Source organism: Lycium barbarum, chromosome 3, assembly GCF_019175385.1.
Source record: "Lycium barbarum isolate Lr01 chromosome 3, ASM1917538v2, whole genome shotgun sequence".
NCBI lineage: Eukaryota > Viridiplantae > Streptophyta > Magnoliopsida > Solanales > Solanaceae > Lycium > Lycium barbarum.
This window is the reverse complement of record NC_083339.1, coordinates 29,156,842-29,171,005: the sequence shown is the minus strand read 5'-3', so window position 1 is coordinate 29,171,005 and position 14,164 is coordinate 29,156,842.

The following is a 14,164-nucleotide window of genomic DNA, read 5'->3' as shown; positions in this document are numbered from 1 at the left end:
AAGAATTTGAAGGTGTTAGATGGATTATCAAGGCTAATAATTCTGATTTATATACTTCCCCACAGAACTGGGCTGCTAGAATTTTAGGGTTGTGAAAAATGGGAGTAATTCCCGAAATGATTTCTTAAATAGTGAATTTAACTGCATGTCACCGCTTCAGCGGCTGGTCTGCTGCTTCAGCGGCAGTGCTGCAGCACTCGCATAGCCGCTGCAGCGTCCTAATGCCAACACGACACTAACGCTTCAGCGGGGCCATGGCCGCTGGAGAACAAACGCTATAGGGCTCAGCCTAGCACTGGGGCGGTCTAACTGGGTCCTCGACCCAAATTTCGATATTTGATTCTCTTCTACACAATGGATACCACTAGGCTAGGTGTCCGTCGAAAATATTTTGGCGAAAAGAAAGGTCCAGGATGACACGGTTACGGATATTTCATAATTTTTACAGTAATGACGAAACGAGTTGTTACAGACTCTTTTTCAAAACAAGCCCGAAAGAGCACCAACAAACTTGTAGTAACTTTCCTAGCGCTAACCCGCCCATGAAATGCGAACCGTAACATATGGCGAGTCTGCTGGGGATTTTAGGTTCTTACCATAAGGGTTTCAATATAATGTGATTATTTGTATAAACTGCTTATGTGCTTACTTTCCTATATATGTAAACTATCATCGCATGCATATCAGCCTATTTTTTTGGTAAATAAGTGCCCGAATAAGAAGTTGTTTTGTGCCCATGAGTTTTTTTTTTCTTGGACTACTTAACACAGCCTAAACGTCAAATGATCAATGCCTTAGGATAAGAGGGTAGACTATTAAGTATGGTTTAAAGGTAATATTAAACTCATCCTAGTTCTAGAGATTTTTAGTGGTTGTCATTTGGTTGTAAAATGGGATAAAGGGTTGAGAGTGCTTCAGGGGAGTAAAAGGAAGGTCAAGGAATAGACTGGGGTGATGACCAGTTTGGCCTTACCTCCTTTTTACTAAAAAGGAGGGTTTAGGAAAGGGTTTGGGGGTGATGACCCACCCTGTACTGCTTCTTCTTTAGGTCTTTGAAGTCATTTTCCCCCTGAGTTTCATTTCTATGACCATGGGACCCACGGAATCCCTTTAATTGACTAGGAAGAGGTTAAGAAGACCTTGGAGGGATTTTGCTAAATCTATGACACTAAAATCAACCTAGATTAATCAAATAGGAACCTTTTAAGTTCTGTTGGCTAAAGATAGGTCAGAATAGTCTACTTAAACACTCTAAGTTAATTTGGTTCTAGAAATCAAGCTGTCTCACCTTTAAGGATAGTAGGATTGATTTAATGACATGATGAGTGTAGGTATGCAGGTATGCAAGTTGTGAACCACTTGGAAAAGGGAAGTCTTTTTAAAGACACCTTGGAGAGGAGATTGGGAAAGAACCAAGTCTAATTTGGTTCATAATATCATTCTCCCAAATAAAAGGTTGTCACGACATGCCCTATAAGTCTATGGGGTAATACTTATCATATGTACACATCTGACCTTCATCTCCTATCATTGCATCAAGGATTGATTAAAGTGAATTCGATCTTCCATAAAATAGTTTGTTTTAGACTGAAAATGGACCTGTTATTATAGTTTTAGCTAGTTCACTTAGTGCTCATGCTTTCTGGAAAGGGAACATGGTGAAGCAAAAACCTTAAATGAGTTTGTCTTTAGTCCCAACAAGTCTTGAGTAGGTTTAGGGACCTTATTGTTTATGTCCAATCTTGTAGAGAACTTTAGTTCAGTAATTTTTTTCTTTGCACTATCCAGCTTTCAAATGAAATACTTGTATTTATTATGAATGTTTATATTCCATTTGATACTTGTTTGGATTGCATGAAGCTGAGTATCCTTCTGTTGTTGGTTTGATAAATGATGAATGATTGCCTTGCTAAGATTAAGTCCAGATTTGCCTTAGAATTAGTTTAAGAACCGCATTACCTAAAAAGAAAATTAATTAGGTGGTTAATAGAGTCAAATACTTAAGGGAAGCTTGGAAAGGCTTGGAGTTGCTTGCAACCCAGTTCAGTACAGTCAACTTAATTTGATGACAACTAATCCTAATTGAATCATAAGACTAAGGTGACACTTGGAGGGATTAAGAGTTGCTTGCAACCAGGTCCGGTACGGTGTCACCAATAGACAAGAGGGGGAGGTTTCAAAGATTACCTTGGAAAGGTTGGAGTTTATTTCAACCCAGCCCAATACCGCTTAATCATAATAATAAAAGGAATTAGAATTTAGATGGCTGGAAAAAGGCATTAGTGAAAACTGCTTAAGTTAAAAAGTAGTGTATACATGGCATGTATACATAGGTCTTAATAAAAGGTGATCCTATTAGATGTATACAAGGTATGTACACCTGATATACGTGTCAAAGTGTATATTTAGTGGTGTACCATGCATCTATAGAAGTACATCAGACAATATATGAGTATTGTCACACCCCATTTTAACCGGGATCGATTTAGGGAGTATGACGTATTGGTGATTCCTGTTCTTTTGTTTTAAGGAGTCGCCACCTAATTAATTTAACGGTGAATTAGGACACCTAGATGTTAACTAAGGTAAAGTTAAAACTAAACCTCCGTTAATAGTCTGCTCAACCAATGTGATTCCAGGTAAGGGCTCTATATTATCCTAAAGGGAAGGTGTTAGGCATCCTTTAGAATCTGTTAACTACGGTTATCCGGCCAAACTTAGGTTAATTAATGAAGGTGAAAATTAATGCTTAAATTTTAGAAAATGACTTAAAAATATTGCTAAAGTTTTAAAAGAAAATAATGTTAGTTAAAATAAGATTTACAAAAAATACAATAATTTGTATAAAAAAAGACTTTAAATGCCATTTTGAAAACACGACTTATGAATGTTGTTAAGGTTTTAGACGAAAGTATAATAGTGTTGTTTAAAATAATACTTGTAGAAAACATAATAATTTACGTAAAAGAAGATTCTAAATATTAAATGAGACTTGAAAATGTTGATAAAGCCTTGAATGAAAGATACTATTTAATAAGATTTATAGGAAATGTGATAATTTGCGAAATAAAAATTACAAGTATTGTTAAGATAAAAAATATCATTAAAAAAAAAGACTTATAAATGTGGCTAAACTTTAAATAAAAATGTTGTTTAACATAAGAATTGTATAAAATATGATAATTTGCCCGGAAATAATAGTTGTTGAGAAGAGATTTGAAAACTTTGAATCAATTATATTATTTGATTATAGCAATGTAAAAAAATCTAAACTTATAAATAGGATTCAAAAGGAAGTAAGTTTTCTTTATCATTTCTTATCAACCATGATAACTATGCTTAGCTGAAAATATGTGTGATTGATTCGAACTTGAAGGGTTATTTATAAAATATGCTTGAATTTATATTTGCGTATTAGTGGTGTTTTGAAATTAAGATAACAAGAAATAAAATATGATTTCTTTAACTCAAAAAATATGAATTTATACTATCAATTATTCTAGAAGTAAATATTATAAATTCTATAAATAACTTTAATGTGAAAAGAAGAAGATGAAACTTAAGGGATTAATTATTAGTCTTCTTTAAACTAACTACCCGTTACTAAGCTAAATCTATTAACTCATTAAGGTTCATCTAAGTTAACAAACAAAACAAGCAAAGAGTCAGTTGCATAATATGAATTAAATGCAGAAAATAAAAATAAAAGAGCAGATAATGTCAAATGGGTCCAGCCCGTTTTGGGACTGCTGGAAACTGTTTACTGTTGGGCTTCGGCCCAGCAGATTTCTTTTATATGTTGCTGCGGATCCATTGCTGTTGTTGGGCTTAGCCCAGAATATTTTAAATCTGCTGTAGGTGTAGATTGACCCGAGAGGAGGTAATGTTGGGCCTTGACCCAACCCCGAATGCAGAAAAGGAGACAAGTCCCTCGGACTCGTATGCGATGGTCATGCAAAAAATGAGAAAAAAAAGGATTAGTATCTAATCGACGAAGATGTAAAAAATACCAATTCAAATAGGTCGGCCAAAAAATATAAATTCAAAACAGAGGTTCCTAATGTTAAAGTTTTGAAGAAAAACCAAAGTGGAGAGATGAATCTTCGAGAAAGGTAAACAAACTCCCCTTAAAGTGGGAAAAGGAGCAGCCCCTTTGTGTTAAAAAAAAATCTTGAAATAAGAATCAAACTGATGGCTAGTAAGGGCATAACGAACAAACTTAAACCATCACTTTGATGGATCATCTAATGACGATGTTACATATCATTTATGATTTAACACAACAGAAAAATGGACCACACTACGGAAGCAATTTCCTTCATGCTACTACTCTCCGAAACCAGCATAAGCCAATACCAAAGGAACTTATGGTTTCTACACCTCCACCACAGCATATTGTTGTAGGCTAATAACATAATAAGTGATGGAAGGCAAACGAGATGTAAATTTGGAGTATATTCACATATATGTAAAGCTAGATTGTATGTGTAAAGAAGTAACAAAATTAAAGTACAATCATCAGTTTCATTTCATTTACTTTGTCCAGCCATTCACTTCAATATTCTTTATTCCATCGAAATATCCTAGTTTCATGGAGCATAATCATATTACCAAGCATGTCTAAGTTGTACTATTTCTCTTAAGCTTGCTATGATATGCAATTATGTCTACTTGAATCACATGTTAAAATAACTTATTGGATTAACTATATAACAGCAGTCTAATCTATTCAAACATAGGCAGTATCAACAGTATGATGTTTGTCATACCTAGACGTATATAAGGTTCAGACAGGTGCAGTAGTTCATCATGATCGTATAACATATAGTTGACATGCTTTACCGATAGGGGACCTCAAATACATTTTCAGAATTCAGCCAAATCCCGACATATATTAAAAGATACTGAAGCCGAATGTTGTTCCCTTATTTAGAGAAAAGAAACAAGCATGGAAGGCATACGAACTGGAAACTCAAACATCTTATCCTAATCTACGCATGAACTTGATTTTAACTCAGTTACGGAACTGGACAGAATTTGATTTTAGCACTGAATCAGTCCATTATAGCAATGGGGAAATAAATTAAAACTCGATATTTTAGTAACTACTTGAAAACAAACAAGCAATGCATATGCCCAGAATTATTTGAACTAGAGTAAGGTTTGGAGAGCTAATGTTGAACCATTTAGGACCATAACCACCGAAAATACCTTGCGACACTGAAGACTGAAGATGAGAATGAATTCAAAACTGAAAACTGGAACATAAAATTAAAACACATATGCATCCGAAGATTAAATTACATTATCCAACAGCCCATACTTTATTCAAGCAACACATCGTTTGAGAATCCTAAAGAACATGATCTCTTCCATTATACTCCGACATGTTCAGCAGAATAGCATATGTTACACATTATCGATGCAACATTTCTCTTATGAAATGTAAACAACATGCTTCATACAAAACATATTTCCGCAAGTCATAAGTATTCTTTAAATCAGTAAAGAGAGAACACCAATCTATTAAGCTACTGACCTATCAGGCGTATTTAACTAAAATCAACTGAATTAAGACTAATCCACCAACATATTTCATTGCATTAAACTGCTAGACCTGCTTATTTAAACAAATTAAACCAATTTGACATAGGAACATGCTTGAACACATAGACTAGCCAAATTAGCATGTGGCTTATTAATTAACACCTTTGTTTCAAATAACCAAGGAGGCAATAAACTTAATGGAAACATATATTTCAGTTGAGAAAAATACTTCAAATTTATCCAATTAATTTAATTTTAATGGAAAATCTATAAAACAAGAGCGTATACTATTCCGCAGTTACCTGCCAAAATGGGCATTTCTCATTACTAAATAAAAAAGCATCTAATAAACCCATGTTTTCTATTCAAGTAGAGACTCTAACATTTGGATGTCAGCACACTTAATCATTCTTCTATTTTTTTCTAAAATGGACAAACAGGCAGCATATGTTGAGATCAAACAAAAGAAACACACAACCATGTTTTTTCTGATTCTAATTAAAGAACAAGCAGAGAAAAAAAAAATGATTTAGTTTTCTAAACTCATGGCTTCATATGCTTAACAAGGTTAAAGGAGAACAGAAGTACAATACTGCATAAGGATTCAATTATACAGAGGCATGAACACTCAATATACTCATATGAACTACATACAGACACAGGCATGCTAATAAAACTAAAATTAGCTGAACTGAACTAAGGCATGAACAGATAGGTTCCGCTACTACTTAGACTGGAAGCTGACCCGCATTGAAACATGAATAGCATTCAAATAAGGTACTGGACAACATCTTCAAACACATGGTTTAGTGATATCCAAACTCACATAAGAACTAATGACATACTTAAAGACTAATCATAAAAACTGACACCAAACTGAAAACTGGATTCATTAAAGTAATAATACAATAGCAGCTAAACTAACCATTAATTTTAACAATTCACAAATATTAACAAACACCTAATAAACAGGAAATAAAATCAGCATACAAACAAACTAAAACGAGCTCATCTAAACACCAAACAGAATAGACATATATATAGACCCGACTGTAAGAAAAAATGGCTTAAAGGAGGAGAAATTACCTTCTTCGGGTGCAGCGAAACGAGGCGCGGGTTTCAATATCTACCTCGAAGACTACTAAATCAGAGCTTGCGATGCTCGAATTCACAGCAACGAACAAGGCAAACGAATATAAATTGAGATCTGGTATTTTGACCTGATTAAAATAAAATAACGATTTTCTAAAGAAACTGATTTTTACGGAGATTTTGAAGCGATTCAAGAACTTGTTTTTGCAAGGCAATTTTGGGTCTCAAAACCTGTCTTCGTAAAGGGATTCTCGCCTTTTTATTCTTTCTTGTTCATTCTAGGAACGATTATTTATAGCTCGATTTCAGGATTTGGGGCTAGGGTTTTCGTTTTGAGGAAGAGAGAGAGGAGCAGGGGGGACAGGAGAACGTGGGGAACAGAGGGAAGTGGGAGCGGGGTGCAGGCGGCGGTGGTGGGGATGAGAGATGATGAAGGAGAGGAAGAGATGGGGGTGGCGGCTTGAAGAGAAGAGGAGAAAATGAAGGGGAAACCCTTTTAGGGTTTCCCTTATCTTGAAACGGAATGGGCCGGACCCGGTCCTTTTTGGACTGGGTCAATTTTTGACCGAGCATTAAAAGAATGGGCTAGCGAATTAAAACACGGACTGGTCTAAAAATTGAGATCAAAATATGGGCTGGTCAGGAAATATTTATGAGTTGATTGGGCTTTGATTTGGGATCCGATAAATCAAAAATACGGCTTGAGTGCACGAAATAGTTTGGCTTCTAAATTTAAATAAAAGACCTGTTTAAATAATTTGTGTTAAAATATTGCTCAATATGAAATATGCAATCATTAATGCTCAGATAAAAAAAATGGCGTTATAATAGCCGTGCAATAATATTTCGAAAATCCACAGTAAAATAAATACTATTATTTAATTACGCAAAGATAAATGCGATGTGAGTGCGTAAACCGGTAAAATGTGCTAAAATGATAAAATAATAATAGTAAATAATAATAATAATAATAATAATAATAGTAACTGTAATAGAATAATAAAACGTGAGTATTAATAAGAGGCTAATAATTATAGTAAAATATAAATATATATTTTTTAATTTTCCCAAAATATTAGAAGCGTAAATAGGTATTTCGGAGGAGAGGCGGGACAAAATTGGGTGTCAACAAGTATATATCAAGTCAAAATGGGATAGAAATCACCATAGGCTTTAATACTTAGTGTTTAAATGTCTTGCGGTATGAACCTAAGTGTTCCGGTTCATCAGAATAAATATAAGAAGGCCCATTTCAGCCTTAAGCTAATATAAGAGATAAGTTCGAACCTGGGTAGGAATTATTAAGGCATTTGTGTGATTGGGCTTGCCAGGCCCATTTCCTGGGTTTGTTTGGCGCTATCTTAATCTGGTATCACTGTATATACATATACTTTGATGATACATGTGTATGCTTAGTGACATACGACCAGTCAATCGCAAGCCCGATAGTTTCGTTACCAGTCAAATGGTTAAAATCCTCTCCGTTCAGTTTGCTCCTTAGGTCGTCTTCGAAAATCTTCCATTTCGAACGAATCCTGGACTATTCTGCCTCAGCCAAAACGAGTGCTTTGTTCGTTATAACCGATGGACTAATACAGTTTCCCTTTTGAGATTCTCTAATTGACTCATGGGGACCACTAAAAGTGTTTCTTTTACAAAAACTAAAATCACGATCCCTTTTAGCCCATCAAGGTACTACACTACAGATGCCAAAACATTCAAAAATCTCCATTCGTCATTTATTCAGATGCTACCAGTCTCCACGCACCTTCTCGTGGAGAATTAGTTTCAGTTTTGAACTCGCAGACCTGATTCTTGTTCCAGTAAGATACGTAGGCAATCCTACATAAGGGTACGGTCTTTCGCTATTTCAAACTACGGACCCTCAGAACGGATTTAGGGCATGTCTTTGAACCAATCAAATTCCTCATTTTTCATTCACTAACATTTTGAATTAAGTACCCTAAGGATTGGAAACTGGGGCAACTTGTTCAAAATGTTTGACAACTTTATTCCAACTCCAAAATGACCCATTCGAATAAATAACTCCTTTCACGAAAATCCAAGAAAATGAGGATGCGCCTAATGCGACATCCCTAAATTGGATACTTAGCCCTCGTCTCTCTCAACACTTCTTCCAGGATTTATATTCCCGTCACCACCAGTCTAACACGACACTTTCAATGGGATCAGCATGAGCTAATCATTATCCCACTAAGGAAATTTTCTACGTACGCAAGGACAAGAAAGCTACAAGGCGACGAGCCTCAAGTCCGCAATGATAAGGAAGTTATAAGGCGACGAGCCTCAAGTCAGCAATGACAAAGAAACCTATAGGGCAACGAGCCTCAAAATCAGTAAGGACAAGAAAGCTACAAGGCGACGAGCCTTAAGTCAATGCCAAGAACCAAGTTAATATGCTAAAAAGGGATACGCAACCCTCCAACAAGTCAAACTGTGTTGACCTCATCCATGGCAGATGACACGTAGGATGCTCGCCTTTTGAGATCGTCCTTTCACGAGATCACTGCTTAAGAACACAAGTGTCTAGTGCAAACATAATTTAGCACTATGAGAATTTCAATCCCCTTTCTTTTAGAGATCAAGGTGAAAATGTTCTCAAAGCAATGTGGAAACTATGCCAATCTAAAGTCTTATTTATGGATGTGTCGCCGGCCACATTTATAACTAAGAGGTTGCAAGCCTCTTTTCCATAGGCTCGAATGACGGACACCATTTGTCTCTAATATTTGGCTTAAGTCTTTGGGGTACATATGGGAAACTCAAATCCGCCCAAACCCATCACAACTCATGGCTTTCCGAAATCATTCTGATTCACAAACGTTGTCCCAGTATCATACATAATTTCACCCTGGAGCAAATCAGATTCATTTTGACCTCGCTACTTGAACTACGCAGTGACCTGACTTCCCGAGGTGGGATAGATAGGCAGGCCTTATAGGACTCGGTCACATTTTAGGAAAAAACACCATTTCTCCGTTCGAACTATGTTCGACCTGATTCCTGACACAGCAGGATACATAGGCTCTCCTCGTGCTCCGTCGTACTAATAAAAAAATCCAAGAAACCCCTAGGTAACCTCAAGGATGTAGAATTTTGAGGAAGACCTCAGAATTCAGAGTACGAGAAACGATGCAAGAGTCAGCCAATACCGACCCCGAACTGGGGCAGAATGTTTTAGGAGACCTCAAAAATTCCATTCAAGGCAATCAACGGGAGAAGATGATCGACGCGGATCACACATTGGGCAAACGTTTTTAGGAGACCTCAAAAATTCGCTTCAAGACAATCTGCAGGAAAAGACGATCGACGCAGATCGTACACCGGGGCAGAATTTTTAAAGAGACCACAAAAAATCCCTTCAAGACAATCAACAAAAGAAGACGACGGACGCAAATTGTACATTGGCCGAATTTTTAAGGAGACCTCAAAAGTTCCCTTCAAGACAATCAATAGGAGAAGGCGATCGACCTAGATCATACACTGAGGTAGAATTTTTTAGAGAGGATCTCAAAAATTACAATTCAAGGTTTGACACAAGAGATCGTCGACGCAACTTATACTGGGGCAACTTGCTACCCAATCAAATCTCTCAGATGTCTAAAACACTTTTAGCAAACATCTCCCTTTTTGTTTCATGAAATCAAAACAAAGTAGGGACACACCTTATGTGACATCCTTAAATCGGTTATATTAGCCTTCAATATCAAAACCATTCTTCAACACGTGATGAGCTAAGAAATAACGATGCCAAATCAACATGATGTTGTCAAAAGCGCCCATATAGATGAAGGAACGCCTCCAAGCATCAAGTCTCTCGATCAAACTGAAGAGACACTCGATATGCTAGACGAAAAATCAAGTCTTTGATGATTACCAGAGATATCGAACAAAGCTTATCTGACAGCACAAGACGAGTCTACGCCAAGTCACTGATGACTTTCCTTGACCACAAACTGGGACAACTCGCTCTATATCAACAAGTATCAGAGGAATCATAAACCATGTCAAACACATGGTTCTCGGTATATCAATTTATTTTTTCCCAAAAGTGGGATATCTGCTATTTACTTTCCCGGAAGTGGGATATTTACTATTTGCCCGGAAGTGGGATTTGCTATTTGCCCGGAAGTGGGATATATGCTATTTGCTTACCCAGAAGTGGGATTTTATTGCTTGTTTACCTACAAGTGGGATATTTACTTTCAACATACTTGCTTGTCCCCTTTAGAAAGGGACATATCTGCTCGTCCACTTTAGAAAGGGGCGTATATTTATTTGTCCACCTTAGAAAGGGACATAATTGTTCTTCCACCTTAGAAAGGGGCGTATATTTGTTTGTCCACCTCAGAAAGGGACATATCTGCTCGTCCACCTTAGAAAGGGACTTATATTTGTTTTTCCACCTTAGATACGGATAGACTTGCTCGTCCACCTTAGAAAGGGGCATATATTTGTTCGTCCACCTTAGAAAGGGACGAATACGTGCTCATCCACCTTAAAAAGGGATGAATGTTCGCTTGTCCACGTTAGAGGATATTTACTCGTCCACCTTAGAAAGGGACGCATATTTGTTTGTCCACCTTAGAAAGGGACATGCATGTTTGCCTACTTTTACAACGAACAAACGATGCTCCATTGTTTTACAAAGCCTTTTTAAGATTATTTTTTACTATAGTCGCGAGTAAAAGTGAAAACATATCCACTAACCAGTTTTTGTTAGTACAGGTTGTACGAATATCAGAATGAACTATCACACAATTCAAAATACATAGAGGCATCAAGGTAATTGTCATATACTCGAAGGCAATGGTGGCCTAAATCTTCAAAAATAAGGCTCAGAGGAATCACAAACCATGTCTAACATATTGTTTTCGGTATCTCAATTTATGTGTAACGACACGTTTAGTCATTATAGTCTTTTAGGAATTTTTGCCTATTCCCGAGCATTAATTAGCTCACGTTTCACACGAAGGGACCGTTGACATACTTCTCGAGGTGTCTAGACCAGATTCGGGCAACTTTTGTGAAAATATAGGCTTAAAGTGAAAATTGGTTAACCCAAAGTTGACTTTTGGGCAAACGAACCTTCGTCGAAATTTCGTCAAGTCTGAGAGGTCCGGGTGGTCGTTTAAAACTATTGTGTGTATTTGGTTCGGTTCCTAATGTACTTGGATACATTTCGGGACTTGGGTTGGGAATTTAGGATTAAGGCATCCGGGGTAGACTCGGTCAACGAGACCTCCATTGGGAATTCCAAGGTCACGAGCGCGTTCGTAGCACGTTTTTATATGGGTTTATGTGATGGCATGTGAGTAGATGGCCTCGGGAACTAGACGGAAAATCGAATCGAATTGCAGAATTTGGGAAGTTTTCTGGTGTCTGGTGCTCGCTTTGGAGGCACCAGCACCGCAACAGCAGTACCGCTGGGGCGGTAACCCTGCCGCTGAAGCGGTCCAAGCGTTTTAGGCTTGACCGCTAGAGCGGTTTGGTGATTACTGGGGGTACCGCTGGGGCTGTCCCAGAACCGCTAAAGCAAGTGACAGGCAGTTAGGGACATTAATAAAGTGTTAAAAGACCTTAGACCCTCATTATGTCCCATTTCGATATTTGAGCTTGAAGAAACTGTTCTTAGGGATATTTGGAGGAGAATCTTGGAAGTAAATCTTGCCCATTTCTTTATTCTTCCTTTAATCCATTATCATATTAGATTCACCTTTTCCCTTGATAAACTCATGGTGATGGGAGTTCAAAGAGGTTTTTGGAAGAACATTGTCCTTAGGATTATTAATGATAAATTGGTGATGTTTATGTTAGATATTGACTAATCTAAGCTTATTAAGCATATATCTTCAACTTTTAGGGTTGAATTTCAGAATTGAAGACTTAGGATTTATACCCAATTTGGGAGTTTTTCTTGAAATCAGAAATTAGGCTAATCCTTGAGTTAAATCAACAATTAGTAGTTGGGTTATGATTACCTAGTACTTAATTTGGTATTTTGTCCTCGAATTTCTCGTTTTGCCCTTGTGGGCCCGTTTCCCCAATTTCTAGGGTTAGAATTGACCTAATTGAAATAGTAGCAATATTAGTATCATTCTTCATGATTTCTAATATAGAATTCAATTAAGGTTAGACGACTTTGGTTCTGAGGTTTGGCGGAAGGGCAAAAAGGCAAATGAGTGAGTTGTAGGTGTTGCGGTTCGGCAATCTAGGTAGGTTATGGCTTACCTTTGGTGAGACTCCATATAGCGAAGCAAATATTTAGATTATAATGTCGGAGATAGCATGTGAACCTTCGGGTATAAAGTCGGGTTGGATATTGCTTTAGGTTGGGCCCTGATGTGTGTTGGGACTAGCCGCCCCGTTATGTGTACTTTGATTGTTCTATTGTACTGGATTGATGCCATGAGTAGTTGGTAGGTATTGAATTCGGTGTTATCGTCTTGATTGGGATTGAATTAACATACCCGTTGTTGGTATTTGTACTTAGATATGTTGTTGGCATACCCACTGTTAGTACATGTGATATTCCTATGTTATTGGCACACGCCTGTTGGTATTGTGATACGATACATTGTTGGCGTACCCCAATGTTGGTACTTATGATATTGCACCTGATTGTTAATGATTGATATACTCATTGCACGCATTCTCTCACATTCATGATTCATGGCCGATACCCGATAATGATCCGGTATCGTTGAGTGAGTAATCTTGTATTTTGATAAACACTTTTACTTGAGTGATTGTGAAAAGGCCGATGTCCGAAGATCAATTCTGGAATCGTTGATTGTATGAAACTGATATTTGATAACTCTTTTACTTGAGTGATTGTGAGAAGGCCGATGTCAGAAGATCAATTCTGGAATCGTTGATTGTATGAAACTGATATTTGATGGACTCTTTTACTTGAGTGATTGCGAGATGGCCGACGTCCGATGATCTATTCCATTATTGTTGTTTCATGGCCGATTTTGATAATATTTCCGGAATCGTTATTAGTGCATGGACTCTGCGGGTCCCCCAGGGTGGTGCTGGTGAGAATCCCCTGTAGGCATAGAATCAGGGTCCCATCTATCTATTGGGCAAAGATCCGGGACGGTTGGCACTTAGACTTAGCGAGTCACGCTGGGTTGTGCTGCTGAGACGTCGATATTTTCGTCCAGAGTACATATGTACACCTCATTTGCATGGCACGGCATTACATTTATACCATTATTTTACTGCATTGCATTATGACTTGATTGAGATGCTTGGTGATTGGATTGCAATGATTGGATTAGATCGGATATATTCAGACTTGACATATTTGAGTTTAGATGCTTTACATATGCGATGACGCATACTCAATTGTGATTATATTGTCTTACGCTAGGTTGGTTTCTTTGCTTGTCTGCATTATTATATGAATTGTTTTAACTATGCTTAGTCGGCCGATGATGCCTACCAGTACTGTTGTTTGTACTGACCTGCACTTGCTACATTCTTTTATGAATGCAGA